We start from the raw sequence: 21957 nt of genomic DNA, 5'->3' as shown, positions 1-21957 counted from the left end.
TGTTAGATGAAAGTTTGCAAGTCTCAAGTCAGAGGAAGTGTCACCGACATTTTTCATGCCTCTTCACTCGTCAAAATGGGCTCTGCTTCTGCCACAATGTATCCGGTCTGTGCAAGGCAATTGGAATTGCCTGTAACCCAAACGAGTGGCACCTCTGCATTGATAGTTCATCCAGAAGCCTTAAATCTGTGCTGCTCCATAACGGGAATAAGTATCCGTTTCTTCCCCTGGTTCATTCGGTGCACCTCAAAGAGGAATACAACAGTGTCAAGACATTGCTAGAAGCCTTGAAGTATGATGAGTATGGCTGGGAGGTTATCGGAGACTTCAAAATGGTGGCATTCTTGATGGGTCTCCAAGGAGGCTCTACCAAGTTTCCCTGTTATCTTTGCCTTTGGGACAGCAGAGACACCGCAGTGCACTACAACAGGAAATACTGGCCACAACAAGGGGAGGCACAATGTCAAGTGTGAGCCACTATTGGATTTCCAGAAGGTGTTGTTTCCACCATTGCACATAAAATTGGGTCTTATGAAACAATTTGTCACAGCTCTTGATAAGGAGTCTACAGCCTTCAAGTACCTTCGAGACTTCTTTTCTAAGCTGTCTGAGGCAAAGATAAAAGCTGGTGTCTTCGTTGGACTACAAATAAAAAAGATCCTGGAGTGCACAGAATTCCCCAAAAAGCTCAATAGAAGGAAAAAAAGTTTGGGACAGCTTTGTCGCAGTGGTTCAGGGCTTCTTTGACAGTCAAAAGGCCGAAAATTATGTGAAACTGGTTGAGGCTCTGGTGAAGAACTACGACAAAATGGGCTGCAGATTGTCCCTGAAAGTCCATATTCTTGACGCTCATCTTGATAAGTTCAAGGAGAACATGGGAGCATACACAGAGGAGCAAGGCGAGCACTTCCATCAAGACATACGGGACTTTGAACGCCGCTACCAAGAAGTGTATAACGAAAACATGATTAGAGATTATATTTGGGAGCTGATACGTGAAAGTAATTTACATTACAGTCACAAATCTCGAAAAACTATTCACTTCTAAACATTTTTGTATAACTTTAGTATAAATACATGTAAATCTTGATTTATATGTTGTTTTATTCAGACCTTATGTAAATGAAAATGCGCAAATTTGCCCGTTTTTACATAGAAAATAGGTTATCGAAATTTCATTATCCAGGTTACAAAAGCAAAGTTTGAAGGGAATAATGACCATTTTCTGTACTTTTACAACATAAGCAATTAAGAAAGAACACATACTATCCAGGAACAAAATTTGTGTTACATAATGTAATCTATAATAAAAAACACTCTTTAAATTCAAACGCATGATGCATGAAACTAGTAAGTTATGAGTAGCTATTCAAGCAAATTCCAACAGGTTGAAAACTTCTGAAAATGTTTGTCTTTAGTTTATTCGAAACTGCAATTATAAAGTAGAAAATGTTATTTATTATTTTGAATTTCGTGCAAAGGTAAATGAGGGCTGTCTGCGCTCGCCATCTCTAATTTAACAGTATAAGACAAGAGGGAAAATCATCATCACCCACTCTTGAGCTACTCTTTAACAACGAATACTAAAATTGACAGTCACAGGGTAACACAACATGGCTGAAAGGGTGTGCATGTTTGGTATGACGGGAAATCGAACCCTCAGAAATCGAGCACCCTAACCACCTGGCTGTGCCGGGCACTAAGGAAGTAAACTTATCATACGCTACAAATAACGTTATTTTCAAGTTACATGTTACATTACAATAAAAAAAAAAAAAACGTGCAGCAGAATGGGTGTGTTGTTTTCCCCAAGAGTAGAATGGGATAGAAGCTAGATATGTTATTATAAGGAAATTTTGTAGTCTCACTACATAATAAAAAACCCACATGGCCACGTCCATTCTTGCTACATATGACAATCATTATCTTAGTAATAGCCCTACAGCATATTTTCCATTACAAAAGACTCCTTCTTACGATGTTAATACCCAGAACACACCCCTCTCCTACACGTTCTCCATTATTCATCTAATGTACAAGACAAGGTTTACCATTCCCCATTTCAACAGTCTGATAATACAGATATTCACAGACTGCATTGCATCCGACGACTTGCCTAGTATGGCTTCGTATGAAGTATCATGAATATTCATTAAATTGTCCATCAGTTTGAGGTGTGAGTTGATTGAAAGTTTGTATACATTTATTTGTGTTTGTTTATCCCTCTTTATCTTGATTACTGTTTTCTAGAACACGTAAGTGACTTTTACTACTAATTTTGTTGTTCGTTCAGCCTCGTCTCTTACAAGACCCACCATTACACTTACCAAAGCTGTTGCAAGATTCCTTTTGGAAGTTTTTTGTGTCCCAAATTGGTCTATATTCTTTTGTTTTTCAATGTCATTAAGTACAAAGGATATCACCACCTTCGAAGTTATAAATCCTCGATCTGAACGCATCTTTATGATGTGAGTGTATGAACGTTTAGCGCCTAAAGGGGATCTTACAAAAAAAAACTTTCGAAAAGCAATCAGTTTCGGTAACATTACACTACTTAAGTAACGCAAAACGTTGTTAAAAATGGTTTTTTTTTCTGATACATACTGCTTCAGCGTGAATTTATAACGGTTGTAGTTGTTACGTAACTTGCTGAATTGAATAGTGATAAAAATACTTTTAGATAACATACTCAAACCAATGTATATTACAACTCAGGATACACCAAGAGATAACATACTCAACCCAATGTATATTACTACTCAGGACACACAAAGATAACATTAATCATTCAACTCAGGTTTCCTACTCTAATCTGAGTGAATAAGAAGTGAGATAATCAGTGATGTTATCCTTCGGAGATAAGTTTATGGACTTGCAAAGTTAAATTCCGAGGTTTAATATTCCCTGCAATGGACACAAAAGATTACTCTAATACAAACAAATTGGTGATATATACATAAAAACCCAGTAACTGGATGCTATATATGGCAAGGTATTGTATATTCCACACTGATTTTTGTCACATTGAACGGTAGTGGTTGAATGTTATACATTTAAACTCCTGATGGAACTAATTCAAAAATACATTTGATCATTAGCAGTCTAGTTGGGACATTTAAAAATGGTATTTCCTAATTGAAAACTGAACATTTTCTATTAACAATCCACTTAAAAATTTCGTGTAATTACATTTAACTAACTACATGTGATACTCTCTTAGTTACTTTTAGCATAAAAAGAAATTGCCGCTGCATTCAATTTTTTAATTCAATGTTGCTTACAAGTTGAGTTATAGCCTTATTTCAGCATCTAGGGCCGCGTCTTGACCTGGAACAGATGTGATATTTTTAATCAACATGACTTCAGCATGTGGTTGAATCGATTGTATGCACGAGTAGTGAGTTGGGTTGAAGTTGTAAGGCTTGAGTTATGTAAATATTTCTTTAAGGTCGGTCCAAGGTACTTTGTACCATCCTGGAGGATCCATTCCAGCTTCACTGACCCCCATTGTAATCTTAAATCAAAGAAACTGACAAAATGAATATGATATTAACAATATATATATCACCATTGAATTATAGAAATAAAATAAATTTTTAGTTATCAACCTACTCAAATGAAATCGTTCAGAAGAATAGAAGAAATAATAAATTTTGCTAAAATTACGTATTATGTACGGATGACAGTAGAAAAGGCGTACAGAAACAGGTAGGGATAAATACACAAAATCATATAACAAATCCCATATATTGCACTATCAGTTTAAATGCTTTTATTCAAACCCGAATTCATGCATCTGACAAGAATTCAACTTTTAATCGTAGGTAAAAGTTATTATTCGATAAATTTGGCTACATATGTAGTGATTTTTCTATAGTTTTGTGTATTCATCACTACCTTGTTTCTGTACGTTTTAGTATTGCAATCGACACGTTATTTGTTATTTTGTTTTATAACTTGTTAACTTGTCAAATCCCTCTCCAAGCACCTCAAAAGAAGATAAAAAACAACAAAAGAATTACTATACACAAAGAGGCTCGTTATTTCACACAATCTAAGTAACAAACACGTTTCAAAACTTCGAAACGCTTGTTAGAAAAGCTTTTCTTCTTTAACAGAGAACAATAACTATACAATTATTTCTAGCATGTTATTGTTTTGGACACGTTTTACGCATCTCTTTATAAAACTGTTTACAACTGATTCACTTTTTTTCACCATTATCATTACAATATTGACTGAAACTATTATTGAAACTTAAAAGAAGAATGTAGTTTTAGTGAGATGGAGGTTGTCATATACCTAATCAAAAGGGCTTAACAAAATCAGTATTCTTTGTAAACACATCCAGACAAAAACTATACCTCTATGATTCACATTTTCTATTTTAGTTTGGAAAGCAATGGAATGGATTGGAAGTGTTAAATGTATCTTCGATCATGTTAAAACATCTAAAACTTCAAAATCTCGTGTTAGGCCATAAAATTAAGAAACAGATTTGCAAGGAAATCTTCTTGTTGTTTGTGCAAGGCTATTGTGAAACAAATACTTTAAGAATTCACTGGGAAATGTTGTTTAACTTATAAAGTAATTGTCTGCATGTTTTCATGCAGAGAGATTGTGAGATATTCTTATGTCACAAAAATCTTTTCAGTTCAGTTACTGATATAGCACAAAATATTTTACGAGGGGCTTTCTAGTATTTTTAAGGCATCATTATTATTTTGTTAGCGATAGTTTCATTCAGGCTGCTGGAGACACCAAACTCATTCATTTTATTTCATGAACAGGAGACACAACTTGAAACAAGAACGACATTAGGCTTACCTTTGTGAATTTCGACTGTTTAGTTTCAGAAATTTCCGCAACATTCAGTTTTTTAAATTTTATATTGCATACAAACAGGGACGACCTGTAGATGATCATTACCTTAACACCAATATTCTAACCACGAAAAATCCACTGTTCTAGAAACAAATGTTTTATTGTGCACTGTGACTCTTAGCTTCAAAAAAGTAAGTGTATAATTGTTAATCCTTCGAAGTCCTACAAAAGAAGATTACATTGTAATAATAGATAATTATGTTATCTAGAGCTGCGATCTAAATATAAACGCCAGTGTTAGGAAAATGCTAACCATAAGCTTTAATCTAAGGGTAATCTAAAAGTCGCGGGTTCGCATCCTCATCAAACATGCTCGCCCTTTCAGCCGTGGGGGAGTTATATTGTGACGGTCAATCCCACTATTCGTTGGCAAAAGAGTAGCCCAAGAGTTGGCGGTGGGTTGTGATGACTAGCTGACTTCCCTCTAGTCTTACACTGCTAAATTAGGGACGGCTAATAGAGACAAAATAAGAACGATCAAAGATTCAATTATTTATCTCACTTACTGTTTAGGTACCTCATAAATACAATCACCATTTTACGCTCTTATCATATTGTCAATTTCACTACATTCCATTTAAAGGTGTCCCTGAGCATCAACAAGAGGTACATTATTTATATTCGTAGTTATGGACATTAAAAATATACATATATAATGGATTATATGTACATAATTATGCGTTTCAAACACGTGCGTCTGTATGTGCATTTATTTAGTACATGTTAAGATATTTATGTTAAGTACATTTCATTGAAACTATCCGACATTTCGAAATCGCTGTTCTTCAGTTTCGTATCATATTGATAACGTTTCTGCTTTGACGTCTATCACATTAGAAAACGCATTTTGCTCCTAAAACATTACAGTTAAGGATAAAATTGATATTACGTGAAATAATTGCATTTCTTTAAAACTCTACTTTCTACAGTTGTTTCTCCTTTAAATTCAGAAATTGAAGAGAAATGCAGGAAATTAATGGATTTTCAACAACCGAAAACACGTGCACGCTCCTGACATCTAGTGACAGATTATTGCGAGTTTATAGATCATAATCGTCAGTATTGAAACCAATTATAATTATTTTTTTGTAATATCCTATTCTAATGCAAACACATATGCATATATATTGTTTTCATAATGCATAATTATTAGCGATACAACTTACTGTCTCCTTCCCACTTCGAATTTTAAAGCTATTCATTTCCTTCTTGATTATTCCACATCACAAAGCGAATACAACAGTAAAGTGTGTCGACTTGCATTGAAAATTACTGTTAATATCATTCAGAGTATCTTATTTTATTAAACTTTACAAGAGACTATTTGTGCTGTGCCTACCGTGAGTATCGAACCCCGCTTTTCAGCAGTGTAACTTTAGAAGCTTACAGCATGTTTGAGAAACAGCCTGCAGGACGTACACCTACGTTCAAACCTCCAATATGCTGCTACAATGTACGATAAATGTTCATTCCGTTTGCTTCGTCCAAGTTGACAAAATTCACAAGCATGTGCTTTCATAACGCATTCTTCTAAACAATGAAGTGGGACGAAGTGCTTTATTTTCTTTCAACTCAATACTGACGGGAAACAACTGACTGGTTTCATTTGACATAATGTTTGAATATAAACCAAACACTGATGACACCAACCTATGTTAGATAATTATATAAACTTCCAGTAATCTGTAGCATTAGGGTACGTAAACGAGTTGATGTCAGAATTCAATAATGAGTGAAATGTCAGGAACAAAACATACGTAGCTATTACAATAGATATTGTCTAATACGAAGGAAAGCAGAAAAGAAACGAAGCTGTTAATATATGTAAATCAAGACATAAGCTTTAAAGTAAGTTCATGTAGTGATTGATGATAAGATTTAATTTCGTTTCTCGATAGTCTTAACTGCAGTGGTGATTGATTGTATAATTTATCGTGATTTGAGCTTATGTGATTAATGGTAGTGGTTTGTACTATATGACCTGTATATGTGATTAGTGGTAGAATTTATTATAATTTAAACTTCAACTGTGTTTCATAGTAAGATTTATTACTGTTTCAAGTGTAGTTATGATTGAATGTAATATTTATTATCGCTTGAACTATAGTCGTGATTTATTCAGTTTCTGTTGCTTTATATCAGGACTCTCTTCCTACATTGCTTACATTCTCTCTATTTTCTATTCTTTATCGTATTTTGTCTTCTTTGTTACGACATCGTCGAATTTAGTGTTTTAAATGAACAATGTGTGAGGCGAAGTGTAAGATATACATTCACACAAATAATGATATCATAGGCTGACATCTGTGAATTTTATTTAAAAAATATTAGCTATCGCTAATGTCGCATGACTGCAGTCATCCCAATTTTATTTAAATTAAGTCGCACATTGCAATTAGTGTATTTACTAATTTTCAATAATTTTCTAGGCTTTTTTATTTCATTCAATGTTTACTTTTGTTGTTCTGGCTAATATACATAATAATATATTTTGTTGAAAAGTATAAACTGTTTTTTTGCTTATAGTGAATTAATACAACGATCAAAGTATCAACTGTCTTTCATCCAGCAAAATAAGCTATCTTGTTTATATTTTACACGTAAATTCTCATTCACATAGTCTTTGTTACTTATGTAATAAACATCAGTCTTTATTACTGTCACTAGAGATAAATACGGCGTTAAATATATTACATTTATATATATATATATATATATACACTGTGATAATAGAACGTCTATAAATAAAATTAGAGGGGCGCTCAGTGGAGCGCTTCTATCCGCCACGTAACGTTCGGTTCTCAACAAATGGCAAAAGGTGTCCATAGGACTTTTTTTTTTTTTTTTAAAGAGACACGGACCACTTTTGGCCGAACAGTAGGGAACAATATTTTCCATCACGTTTCATAAAATCCACTAATTTTGACTGAGTACAAATAGTGTGAAGACTCGGTCCTCATCCTAACAGATAGGGATCTTTGGATTTTGTGATTTTTGACTCTCTCAAAAACAATCTAGCTTCGAGAAATCTTGCTCACAAAACCACACACAGAGTGGACAAAAAACACAACGTTCGCCCATTTTCGATGACGGAAATTATAATAGATGTATAACATTTTAGTCTACACTTATTTCGTATTATAGTTTCGTTTTCTTCTATGCTCTTATTTTTTGCAAAATTATTTTTTTCCAGTTTTCACAATATTTTCAATAAATTGCGTTATTGCTGTTTTTGTTCCTTCATTTCGTTTCACAATATACGACTCAAATTATTTATGTGTTTGAATATAACCACAATACGGAACTCGTACTGCTGTTCATGTTATCAGAAATAGCGAGTTATGTTCTCTCTGCAGTTCTAATCCCATGCTTGTGTTGACGTAAAACAGCAAACTCGTGCCAAGGTCTTTTCTCCTTCCGGTCATAAGACTCATTCTCATTGACGGAATTATAATTGAAAGAAAAGTGAAATAAGGTCTTCTAATAGAGTGTCTATTTCGTTGATTAAATAAAACGCGTTAGAAAATACGCTTATCTAAAATCAGGAAATACGGTGCAAACACTTTTATACTATTTTATTTTCTGTTGATGAAATCTTGTACAACACCAGTAAAATAATTTATTGTCGTTGCTACTTATATGTAATACGGCAAAATTGTAGTTTAAGATCATACTTCATAGGATCATTTCTATAGTATGATAGTCGAGTTCTCTGAACGAAACTCGAACCCACGCAAACCACGATGAGGAGTTCTGGGTTTCTTCCTGAGCGTGAAGTCGGTGTGAGAGGAATGATGTTCGTCATTTCCGATCATCATTGATGACCGTTCCCCTCTTTTGAGTAAGAGTCGGAAGGAAGAAACTCTAGCTGAGTGGTCTTTATTTTAATTGTAAGAGATGAAAGAAGTAAAAAGACACGTAAACTTATGTTCATCGAAATTCATGAAAGATAACATTTATGAACTAAGATATGGTTAAAATAGAACGTTTAAATAATGATTTTCCAATTTCGTCTTGTGTTTCTATATTATCCTGAACAATATATCGTACACGTAACTGTAGCTGAGGTTTGTTAAATATTAATTGTATTCTTTGGTGGATCTAAAAAGCGTTTTATCAATTATTGTTATCGGAACTTTATTAAATAATAAACTTTAGTAAGTAAAGCTTGAGATATCAAGTGCTTTTCACGATTACTATTGCATTAAGACATTATCGATGCATGCCTTAACATTAAATGGGATAAAAAATCAGAAATACCGTTTTGAACAACAGAGGTATGTAAAGAGTTAACAGGCCATAGTTGTAAATTATCTCATGATATCATTAAACTGTCAGTAGTTGGACACTCAAAGAATGTGAAAATATTTTCACGACGTCCGAATGTGTTTCTCGTCGGCTCAGAAGTAAGCAGATTTCAGACGTTTAAAACCAGCTTCGCAAAGCGCAGTTTCTTAATTGTCCACTTTTAAATAATACTTCAAAAACCTTAGTTTAGCTCTCAGTTAAGTGCATTTGTATGAATCTTCATCATTTTTTTTATTATTTTGTTTTGTTTCTTACAACAGCCAACAATTCGTCCAGTTCCAGAGAAATTGATAAACAGATAACGCTATTTATTGTACGTTGGGATTTCATCGCGCCAGTTCTTGTAGATAAATGTATAATTAAAACACAGGAAAACTCAAAGAGTTGATTTAAGGTTTGGTGTTTTTGGCGTCCGTGCAGTAGACGTTCGTTAGAATAGAATTACATCGAAATTGATTCTACGACTATTATTGCTCTTTACTATTCTAACAGCTGTCTTATTAGCTAATCTGTACTGATCCGCAATATTTCTTTCGCTATTAATTCCTCACCATACATTTCCAGGTGGACCGACATATTTCTCTTCCAACAAAACCCTTTCCTCTGGATAGAAAAACTAAAGAAGAATTCTGTTGTTTTTTTACATCTTGCTGTAGATGAAATGTTCTGCTTTGCCTTTAAAATAATTTTAAGAGAAAACAAAAAAAAAGTTGCATTTTCTCAATGTATAGGTAACACCTGATGTGTTTTACTTCTCCGCCAGATTTTTATGATTTTACGCATCTCTAAATGTTATACAAGTCATGTTACCCAGAAAATAAAATAACTTTATTTCAAATTTTTTTTTTTTTTGTTATTCTATTCATTTTTTTTTTAAATTTAAGCTCAAAAGTACAAAATAGGTTATACATGATCCGCCCACATTTGGAAATTATCACATGTCCATATTTCTAACTATATCAAATCTTTTTCTGTGGTTAAATGAAACGTTGTGCATTGTAGATTGTAGTTTTAAGCAAGTAAAATTCTTTTACATAAGTGTATATATTTTTGTTCCTTGAAGTCGTTGTTAAGGAAGTCCTAACCTATATATTTTGTCCCTTGAAGTCGTTGTTAAGGAAGTCCTAACCTATGTATTTTTTTTTATATTTTTAAGCTCAATTACACCCATAACTTTCTTACTTTTATCTGTGTGTAAATAAACAGATAAATGAAAGACATAGAGACAAAATAAGAACGATCGGAGATTCAATTATTTATCTCACTTACTGTTTAGGTACCTCATAAATACAATCACCATTTTACGCTCTTATCATATTGTCAATTTCACTACATTCCATTTAAAGGTGTCCCTGAGCATCAACAAGAGGTACATTATTTATATTCGTAGTTATGGACATTAAAAATATACATATATAATGGATTATATGTACATAATTATGCGTTTCAAACACGTGCGTCTGTATGTGCATTTATTTAGTACATGTTAAGATATTTATGTTAAGTACATTTCATTGAAACTATCCGACATTTCGAAATCGCTGTTCTTCAGTTTCGTATCATATTGATAACGTTTCTGCTTTGACGTCTATCACATTAGAAAACGCATTTTGCTCCTAAAACATTACAGTTAAGGATAAAATTGATATTACGTGAAATAATTGCATTTCTTTAAAACTCTACTTTCTACAGTTGTTTCTCCTTTAAATTCAGAAATTGAAGAGAAATGCAGGAAATTAATGGATTTTCAACAACCGAAAACACGTGCACGCTCCTGACATCTAGTGACAGATTATTGCGAGTTTATAGATCATAATCGTCAGTATTGAAACCAATTATAATTATTTTTTTGTAATATCCTATTCTAATGCAAACACATATGCATATATATTGTTTTCATAATGCATAATTATTAGCGATACAACTTACTGTCTCCTTCCCACTTCGAATTTTAAAGCTATTCATTTCCTTCTTGATTATTCCACATCACAAAGCGAATACAACAGTAAAGTGTGTCGACTTGCATTGAAAATTACTGTTAATATCATTCAGAGTATCTTATTTTATTAAACTTTACAAGAGACTATTTGTGCTGTGCCTACCGTGAGTATCGAACCCCGCTTTTCAGCAGTGTAACTTTAGAAGCTTACAGCATGTTTGAGAAACAGCCTGCAGGACGTACACCTACGTTCAAACCTCCAATATGCTGCTACAATGTACGATAAATGTTCATTCCGTTTGCTTCGTCCAAGTTGACAAAATTCACAAGCATGTGCTTTCATAACGCATTCTTCTAAACAATGAAGTGGGACGAAGTGCTTTATTTTCTTTCAACTCAATACTGACGGGAAACAACTGACTGGTTTCATTTGACATAATGTTTGAATATAAACCAAACACTGATGACACCAACCTATGTTAGATAATTATATAAACTTCCAGTAATCTGTAGCATTAGGGTACGTAAACGAGTTGATGTCAGAATTCAATAATGAGTGAAATGTCAGGAACAAAACATACGTAGCTATTACAATAGATATTGTCTAATACGAAGGAAAGCAGAAAAGAAACGAAGCTGTTAATATATGTAAATCAAGACATAAGCTTTAAAGTAAGTTCATGTAGTGATTGATGATAAGATTTAATTTCGTTTCTCGATAGTCTTAACTGCAGTGGTGATTGATTGTATAATTTATCGTGATTTGAGCTTATGTGATTAATGGTAGTGGTTTGTACTATATGACCTGTATATGTGATTAGTGGTAGAATTTATTATAATTTAAACTTCAACTGTGTTTCATAGTAAGATTTATTACTGTTTCAAGTGTAGTTATGATTGAATGTAATATTTATTATCGCTTGAACTATAGTCGTGATTTATTCAGTTTCTGTTGCTTTATATCAGGACTCTCTTCCTACATTGCTTACATTCTCTCTATTTTCTATTCTTTATCGTATTTTGTCTTCTTTGTTACGACATCGTCGAATTTAGTGTTTTAAATGAACAATGTGTGAGGCGAAGTGTAAGATATACATTCACACAAATAATGATATCATTGGCTGACAAGCCCATATCTGTGATAAGCAAAACGTTATTTCTTACAGCAAAAATATTAGCTATCGCTAATGTCCGGCGAGAATTGTAGGATGACTGCAGTCATCCCAATTTTATTTAAATTAAGAAGTCGCACATTGCAATTAGTGTATTTACTAATTTTCAATAATTTTCTAGGCTTTTTTATTTCATTCAATGTTTACTTTTGTTGTTCTGGCTAATATACATAATAATATATTTTGTTGAAAAGTATAAACTGTTTTTTTGCTTATAGTGAATTAATACAACGATCAAAGTATCAACTGTCTTTCATCCAGCAAAATAAGCTATCTTGTTTATATTTTACACGTAAATTCTCATTCACATAGTCTTTGTTACTTATGTAATAAACATCAGTCTTTATTACTGTCACTAGAGATAAATACGGCGTTAAATATATTACATTTATATATATATATATATATATACACTGTGATAATAGAACGTCTATAAATAAAATTAGAGGGGCGCTCAGTGGAGCGCTTCTATCCGCCACGTAACGTTCGGTTCTCAACAAATGGCAAAAGGTGTCCATAGGACTTTTTTTTTTTTTTTTAAAGAGACACGGACCACTTTTGGCCGAACAGTAGGGAACAATATTTTCCATCACGTTTCATAAAAATCCACTAATTTTTGACTGAGTACAAATAGTGTAAAGACTCGGTCCTCATCCTAACAGATAGGGATCTTTGGATTTTGTGATTTTTGACTCTCTCAAAAACAATCTAGCTTCGAGAAATCTTGCTCACAAAACCACACACAGAGTGGACAAAAAACACAACGTTCGCCCATTTTCGATGACGGAAATTATAATAGATGTATAACATTTTTAGTCTACACTTATTTCGTATTATAGTTTCGTTTTCTTCTATGCTCTTATTTTTTGCAAAATTATTTTTTCCAGTTTTCACAATATTTTCAATAAATTGCGTTATTGCTGTTTTTGTTCCTTCATTTCGTTTCACAATATACGACTCAAATTATTTATGTGTTTGAATATAACCACAATACGGAACTCGTACTGCTGTTCATGTTATCAGAAATAGCGAGTTATGTTCTCTCTGCAGTTCTAATCCCATGCTTGTGTTGACGTAAAACAGCAAACTCGTGCCAAGGTCTTTTCTCCTTCCGGTCATAAGACTCATTCTCATTGACGGAATTATAATTGAAAGAAAAGTGAAATAAGGTCTTCTAATAGAGTGTCTATTTCGTTGATTAAATAAAACGCGTTAGAAAATACGCTTATCTAAAATCAGGAAATACGGTGCAAACACTTTTATACTATTTTATTTTCTGTTGATGAAATCTTGTACAACACCAGTAAAATAATTTATTGTCGTTGCTACTTATATGTAATACGGCAAAATTGTAGTTTAAGATCATACTTCATAGGATCATTTCTATAGTATGATAGTCGAGTTCTCTGAACGAAACTCGAACCCACGCTAACCACGATGAGGAGTTCTGGGTTTCTTCCTGAGCGTGAAGTCGGTGTGAGAGGAATGATGTTCGTCATTTCCGATCATCATTGATGACCGTTCCCCTCTTTTGAGTAAGAGTCGGAAGGAAGAAACTCTAGCTGAGTGGTCTTTATTTTAATTGTAAGAGATGAAAGAAGTAAAAGACACGTAAACTTATGTTCATCGAAATTCATGAAAGATAACATTTATGAACTAAGATATGGTTAAAATAGAACGTTTAAATAATGATTTTCCAATTTCGTCTTGTGTTTCTATATTATCCTGAACAATATATCGTACACGTAACTGTAGCTGAGGTTTGTTAAATATTAATTGTATTCTTTGGTGGATCTAAAAAGCGTTTTATCAATTATTGTTATCGGAACTTTATTAAATAATAAACTTTAGTAAGTAAAGCTTGAGATATCAAGTGCTTTTCACGATTACTATTGCATTAAGACATTATCGATGCATGCCTTAACATTAAATGGGATAAAAAATCAGAAATACCGTTTTGAACAACAGAGGTATGTAAAGAGTTAACAGGCCATAGTTGTAAATTATCTCATGATATCATTAAACTGTCAGTAGTTGGACACTCAAAGAATGTGAAAATATTTTCACGACGTCCGAATGTGTTTCTCGTCGGCTCAGAAGTAAGCAGATTTCAGACGTTTAAAACCAGCTTCGCAAAGCGCAGTTTCTTAATTGTCCACTTTTAAATAATACTTCAAAAAACCTTAGTTTAGCTCTCAGTTAAGTGCATTTGTATGAATCTTCATCATTTTTTTTATTATTTTGTTTTGTTTCTTACAACAGCCAACAATTCGTCCAGTTCCAGAGAAATTGATAAACAGATAACGCTATTTATTGTACGTTGGGATTTCATCGCGCCAGTTCTTGTAGATAAATGTATAATTAAAACACAGGAAAACTCAAAGAGTTGATTTAAGGTTTGGTGTTTTTGGCGTCCGTGCAGTAGACGTTCGTTAGAATAGAATTACATCGAAATTGATTCTACGACTATTATTGCTCTTTACTATTCTAACAGCTGTCTTATTAGCTAATCTGTACTGATCCGCAATATTTCTTTCGCTATTAATTCCTCACCATACATTTCCAGGTGGACCGACATATTTCTCTTCCAACAAAACCCTTTCCTCTGGATAGAAAAACTAAAGAAGAATTCTGTTGTTTTTTTTACATCTTGCTGTAGATGAAATGTTCTGCTTTGCCTTTAAAATAATTTTAAGAGAAAACAAAAAAAAAGTTGCATTTTCTCAATGTATAGGTAACACCTGATGTGTTTTACTTCTCCGCCAGATTTTATGATTTTACGCATCTCTAAATGTTATACAAGTCATGTTACCCAGAAAATAAAATAACTTTATTTCAAATTTTTTTGTTTTTGTTATTATATTCATTTTTTTTTAAATTTAAGCTCCAAAGTACAAAATAGGTTATACATGATCCGCCCACATTTGGAAATTATCACATGTCCATATTTCTAACTATATCAAATCTTTTTTCTGTGGTTAAATGAAACGTTGTGCATTGTAGATTGTAGTTTTAAGCAAGTAAAATTCTTTTACATAAGTGTATATATTTTGTTCCTTGAAGTCGTTGTTAAGGAAGTCCTAACCTATATATTTTTGTCCCTTGAAGTCGTTGTTAAGGAAGTCCTAACCTATGTATTTTTTTTTATATTTTTAAGCTCAATTACACCCATAACTTTCTTACTTTTATCTGTGTGTAAATAAACAGATAAATGAAAGACATAGAGACAAAATAAGAACGATCGGAGATTCAATTATTTATCTCACTTACTGTTTAGGTACCTCATAAATACAATCACCATTTTACGCTCTTATCATATTGTCAATTTCACTACATTCCATTTAAAGGTGTCCCTGAGCATCAACAAGAGGTACATTATTTATATTCGTAGTTATGGACATTAAAAATATACATATATAATGGATTATATGTACATAATTATGCGTTTCAAACACGTGCGTCTGTATGTGCATTTATTTAGTACATGTGAAGATATTTATGTTAAGTACATTTCATTGAAACTATCCGACATTTCGAAATCGCTGTTCTTCAGTTTCGTATCATATTGATAACGTTTCTGCTTTGACGTCTATCACATTAGAAAACGCATTTTGCTCCTAAAACATTACAGTTAAGGATAAAATTGATATTACGTGAAATAATTGCATTTCTTTAAAACTCTACTTTCTACAGTTGTTTCTCCTTTAAATTCAGAAATTGAAGAGAAATGCAGGAAATTAATGGATTTTCAACAACCGAAAACACGTGCACGCTCCTGACATCTAGTGACAGATTATTGCGAGTTTATAGATCATAATCGTCAGTATTGAAACCAATTATAATTATTTTTTTTGTAATATCCTATTCTAATGCAAACACATATGCATATATATTGTTTTCATAATGCATAATTATTAGCGATACAACTTACTGTCTCCTTCCCACTTCGAATTTTAAAGCTATTCATTTCCTTCTTGATTATTCCACATCACAAAGCGAATACAACAGTAAAGTGTGTCGACTTGCATTGAAAATTACTGTTAATATCATTCAGAGTATCTTATTTTATTAAACTTTACAAGAGACTATTTGTGCTGTGCCTACCGTGAGTATCGAACCCCGCTTTTCAGCAGTGTAACTTTAGAAGCTTACAGCATGTTTGAGAAACAGCCTGCAGGACGTACACCTACGTTCAAACCTCCAATATGCTGCTACAATGTACGATAAATGTTCATTCCGTTTGCTTCGTCCAAGTTGACAAAATTCACAAGCATGTGCTTTCATAACGCATTCTTCTAAACAATGAAGTGGGACGAAGTGCTTTATTTTCTTTCAACTCAATACTGACGGGAAACAACTGACTGGTTTCATTTGACATAATGTTTGAATATAAACCAAACACTGATGACACCAACCTATGTTAGATAATTATATAAACTTCCAGTAATCTGTAGCATTAGGGTACGTAAACGAGTTGATGTCAGAATTCAATAATGAGTGAAATGTCAGGAACAAAACATACGTAGCTATTACAATAGATATTGTCTAATACGAAGGAAAGCAGAAAAGAAACGAAGCTGTTAATATATGTAAATCAAGACATAAGCTTTAAAGTAAGTTCATGTAGTGATTGATGATAAGATTTAATTTCGTTTCTCGATAGTCTTAACTGCAGTGGTGATTGATTGTATAATTTATCGTGATTTGAGCTTATGTGATTAATGGTAGTGGTTTGTACTATATGACCTGTATATGTGATTAGTGGTAGAATTTATTATAATTTAAACTTCAACTGTGTTTCATAGTAAGATTTATTACTGTTTCAAGTGTAGTTATGATTGAATGTAATATTTATTATCGCTTGAACTATAGTCGTGATTTATTCAGTTTCTGTTGCTTTATATCAGGACTCTCTTCCTACATTGCTTACATTCTCTCTATTTTCTATTCTTTATCGTATTTTGTCTTCTTTGTTACGACATCGTCGAATTTAGTGTTTTAAATGAACAATGTGTGAGGCGAAGTGTAAGATATACATTCACACAAATAATGATATCATTGGCTGACAAGCCCATATCTGTGATAAGCAAAACGTTATTTCTTACAGCAAAAATATTAGCTATCGCTAATGTCCGGCGAGAATTGTAGGATGACTGCAGTCATCCCAATTTTATTTAAATTAAGAAGTCGCACATTGCAATTAGTGTATTTACTAATTTTCAATAATTTTCTAGGCTTTTTTATTTCATTCAATGTTTACTTTTGTTGTTCTGGCTAATATACATAATAATATATTTTGTTGAAAAGTATAAACTGTTTTTTTGCTTATAGTGAATTAATACAACGATCAAAGTATCAACTGTCTTTCATCCAGCAAAATAAGCTATCTTGTTTATATTTTACACGTAAATTCTCATTCACATAGTCTTTGTTACTTATGTAATAAACATCAGTCTTTATTACTGTCACTAGAGATAAATACGGCGTTAAATATATTACATTTATATATATATATATATATATATATACACTGTGATAATAGAACGTCTATAAATAAAATTAGTGGGGCGCTCAGTGGAGCGCTTCTATCCGCCACGTAACGTTCGGTTCTCAACAAATGGCAAAAGGTGTCCATAGGACTTTTTTTTTTTTTTTTAAAGAGACACGGACCACTTTTGGCCGAACAGTAGGGAACAATATTTTCCATCACGTTTCATAAAATCCACTAATTTTTGACTGAGTACAAATAGTGTGAAGACTCGGTCCTCATCCTAACAGATAGGGATCTTTGGATTTTGTGATTTTTGACTCTCTCAAAAACAATCTAGCTTCGAGAAATCTTGCTCACAAAACCACACACAGAGTGGACAAAAAACACAACGTTCGCCCATTTTCGATGACGGAAATTATAATAGATGTATAACATTTTTAGTCTTTATTTCGTATTATAGTTTCGTTTTCTTCTATGCTCTTTTTTTTGCAAAATTATTTTTTCCAGTTTTCACAATATTTTCAATAAATTGCGTTATTGCTGTTTTTTGTTCCTTCATTTCGTTTCACAATATACGACTCAAATTATTTATGTGTTTGAATATAACCACAATACGGAACTCGTACTGCTGTTCATGTTATCAGAAATAGCGAGTTATGTTCTCTCTGCAGTTCTAATCCCATGCTTGTGTTGACGTAAAACAGCAAACTCGTGCCAAGGTCTTTTCTCCTTCCGGTCATAAGACTCATTCTCATTGACGGAATTATAATTGAAAGAAAAGTGAAATAAGGTCTTCTAATAGAGTGTCTATTTCGTTGATTAAATAAAACGCGTTAGAAAATACGCTTATCTAAAATCAGGAAATACGGTGCAAACACTTTTATACTATTTTATTTTCTGTTGATGAAATCTTGTACAACACCAGTAAAATAATTTATTGTCGTTGCTACTTATATGTAATACGGCAAAATTGTAGTTTAAGATCATACTTCATAGGATCATTTCTATAGTATGATAGTCGAGTTCTCTGAACGAAACTCGAACCCACGCTAACCACGATGAGGAGTTCTGGGTTTCTTCCTGAGCGTGAAGTCGGTGTGAGAGGAATGATGTTCGTCATTTCCGATCATCATTGATGACCGTTCCCCTCTTTTGAGTAAGAGTCGGAAGGAAGAAACTCTAGCTGAGTGGTCTTTATTTTAATTGTAAGAGATGAAAGAAGTAAAAGACACGTAAACTTATGTTCATCGAAATTCATGAAAGATAACATTTATGAACTAAGATATGGTTAAAATAGAACGTTTAAATAATGATTTTCCAATTTCGTCTTGTGTTTCTATATTATCCTGAACAATATATCGTACACGTAACTGTAGCTGAGGTTTGTTAAATATTAATTGTATTCTTTGGTGGATCTAAAAAGCGTTTTATCAATTATTGTTATCGGAACTTTATTAAATAATAAACTTTAGTAAGTAAAGCTTGAGATATCAAGTGCTTTTCACGATTACTATTGCATTAAGACATTATCGATGCATGCCTTAACATTAAATGGGATAAAAAATCAGAAATACCGTTTTGAACAACAGAGGTATGTAAAGAGTTAACAGGCCATAGTTGTAAATTATCTCATGATATCATTAAACTGTCAGTAGTTGGACACTCAAAGAATGTGAAAATATTTTCACGACGTCCGAATGTGTTTCTCGTCGGCTCAGAAGTAAGCAGATTTCAGACGTTTAAAACCAGCTTCGCAAAGCGCAGTTTCTTAATTGTCCACTTTTAAATAATACTTCAAAAAACCTTAGTTTAGCTCTCAGTTAAGTGCATTTGTATGAATCTTCATCATTTTTTTTATTATTTTGTTTTGTTTCTTACAACAGCCAACAATTCGTCCAGTTCCAGAGAAATTGATAAACAGATAACGCTATTTATTGTACGTTGGGATTTCATCGCGCCAGTTCTTGTAGATAAATGTATAATTAAAACACAGGAAAACTCAAAGAGTTGATTTAAGGTTTGGTGTTTTGGCGTCCGTGCAGTAGACGTTCGTTAGAATAGAATTACATCGAAATTGATTCTACGACTATTATTGCTCTTTACTATTCTAACAGCTGTCTTATTAGCTAATCTGTACTGATCCGCAATATTTCTTTCGCTATTAATTCCTCACCATACATTTCCAGGTGGACCGACATATTTCTCTTCCAACAAAACCCTTTCCTCTGGATAGAAAAACTAAAGAAGAATTATGTTGTTTTTTTTTACATCTTGCTGTAGATGAAATGTTCTGCTTTGCCTTTAAAATAATTTTAAGAGAAAACAAAAAAAAAGTTGCATTTTCTCAATGTATAGGTAACACCTGATGTGTTTTACTTCTCCGCCAGATTTTATGATTTTACGCATCTCTAAATGTTATACAAGTCATGTTACCCAGAAAATAAAATAACTTTATTTCAAATTTTTTTGTTTTTGTTATTCTATTCATTTTTTTTTAAAATTTAAGCTCCAAAGTACAAAATAGGTTATACATGATCCGCCCACATTTGGAAATTATCACATGTCCATATTTCTAACTATATCAAATCTTTTTTCTGTGGTTAAATGAAACGTTGTGCATTGTAGATTGTAGTTTTAAGCAAGTAAAATTCTTTTACATAAGTGTATATATTTTTGTTCCTTGAAGTCGTTGTTAAGGAAGTCCTAACCTATATATTTTTGTCCCTTGAAGTCGTTGTTAAGGAAGTCCTAACCTATGTATTTTTTTTTATATTTTTAAGCTCAATTACACCCATAACTTTCTTACTTTTATCTGTGTGTAAATAAACAGATAAATGAAAGACATAGAGACAAAATAAGAACGATCGGAGATTCAATTATTTATCTCACTTACTGTTTAGGTACCTCATAAATACAATCACCATTTTACGCTCTTATCATATTGTCAATTTCACTACATTCCATTTAAAGGTGTCCCTGAGCATCAACAAGAGGTACATTATTTATATTCGTAGTTATGGACATTAAAAATATACATATATAATGGATTATATGTACATAATTATGCGTTTCAAACACGTGCGTCTGTATGTGCATTTATTTAGTACATGTGAAGATATTTATGTTAAGTACATTTCATTGAAACTATCCGACATTTCGAAATCGCTGTTCTTCAGTTTCGTATCATATTGATAACGTTTCTGCTTTGACGTCTATCACATTAGAAAACGCATTTTGCTCCTAAAACATTACAGTTAAGGATAAAATTGATATTACGTGAAATAATTGCATTTCTTTAAAACTCTACTTTCTACAGTTGTTTCTCCTTTAAATTCAGAAATTGAAGAGAAATGCAGGAAATTAATGGATTTTCAACAACCGAAAACACGTGCACGCTCCTGACATCTAGTGACAGATTATTGCGAGTTTATAGATCATAATCGTCAGTATTGAAACCAATTATAATTATTTTTTTGTAATATCCTATTCTAATGCAAACACATATGCATATATATTGTTTTCATAATGCATAATTATTAGCGATACAACTTACTGTCTCCTTCCCACTTCAATTTTAAAGCTATTCATTTCCTTCTTGATTATTCCACATCACAAAGCGAATACAACAGTAAAGTGTGTCGACTTGCATTGAAAATTACTGTTAATATCATTCAGAGTATCTTATTTTATTAAACTTTACAAGAGACTATTTGTGCTGTGCCTACCGTGAGTATCGAACCCCGCTTTTCAGCAGTGTAACTTTAGAAGCTTACAGCATGTTTGAGAAACAGCCTGCAGGACGTACACCTACGTTCAAACCTCCAATATGCTGCTACAATGTACGATAAATGTTCATTCCGTTTGCTTCGTCCAAGTTGACAAAATTCACAAGCATGTGCTTTCATAACGCATTCTTCTAAACAATGAAGTGGGACGAAGTGCTTTATTTTCTTTCAACTCAATACTGACGGGAAACAACTGACTGGTTTCATTTGACATAATGTTTGAATATAAACCAAACACTGATGACACCAACCTATGTTAGATAATTATATAAACTTCCAGTAATCTGTAGCATTAGGGTACGTAAACGAGTTGATGTCAGAATTCAATAATGAGTGAAATGTCAGGAACAAAACATACGTAGCTATTACAATAGATAT

General features: G+C 32.7%; 1 protein-coding gene and 3 non-coding genes across 4 annotated transcripts in view; all 4 read left to right on the top strand.

Annotated features, from left to right (window-relative positions):
* Positions 1-21957, top strand: part of LOC143231543 (ly6/PLAUR domain-containing protein 6B-like) — a 159370-nt gene that overhangs the window by 61222 nt on the left and 76191 nt on the right. The window lies entirely within an intron of this gene.
* LOC143232927 (small nucleolar RNA U3) lies at positions 8549-8761 on the top strand. Its single transcript, XR_013017886.1, has one exon. It is a non-coding gene; the product is annotated as a small nucleolar RNA U3 (small nucleolar RNA).
* On the top strand, positions 13662-13874 carry LOC143232936 (small nucleolar RNA U3). Its single transcript, XR_013017895.1, has one exon. It is a non-coding gene; the product is annotated as a small nucleolar RNA U3 (small nucleolar RNA).
* LOC143232935 (small nucleolar RNA U3) lies at positions 18774-18986 on the top strand. The gene has a single exon (XR_013017894.1). It is a non-coding gene; the product is annotated as a small nucleolar RNA U3 (small nucleolar RNA).

This window comes from Tachypleus tridentatus, chromosome 11, assembly GCF_004210375.1.
Source record: "Tachypleus tridentatus isolate NWPU-2018 chromosome 11, ASM421037v1, whole genome shotgun sequence".
In the NCBI taxonomy this organism is placed as follows: domain Eukaryota; kingdom Metazoa; phylum Arthropoda; class Merostomata; order Xiphosura; family Limulidae; genus Tachypleus; species Tachypleus tridentatus.
Note: the sequence above shows the minus strand (reverse complement) of the source record. Positions and strands in the feature narration are given on the sequence as shown.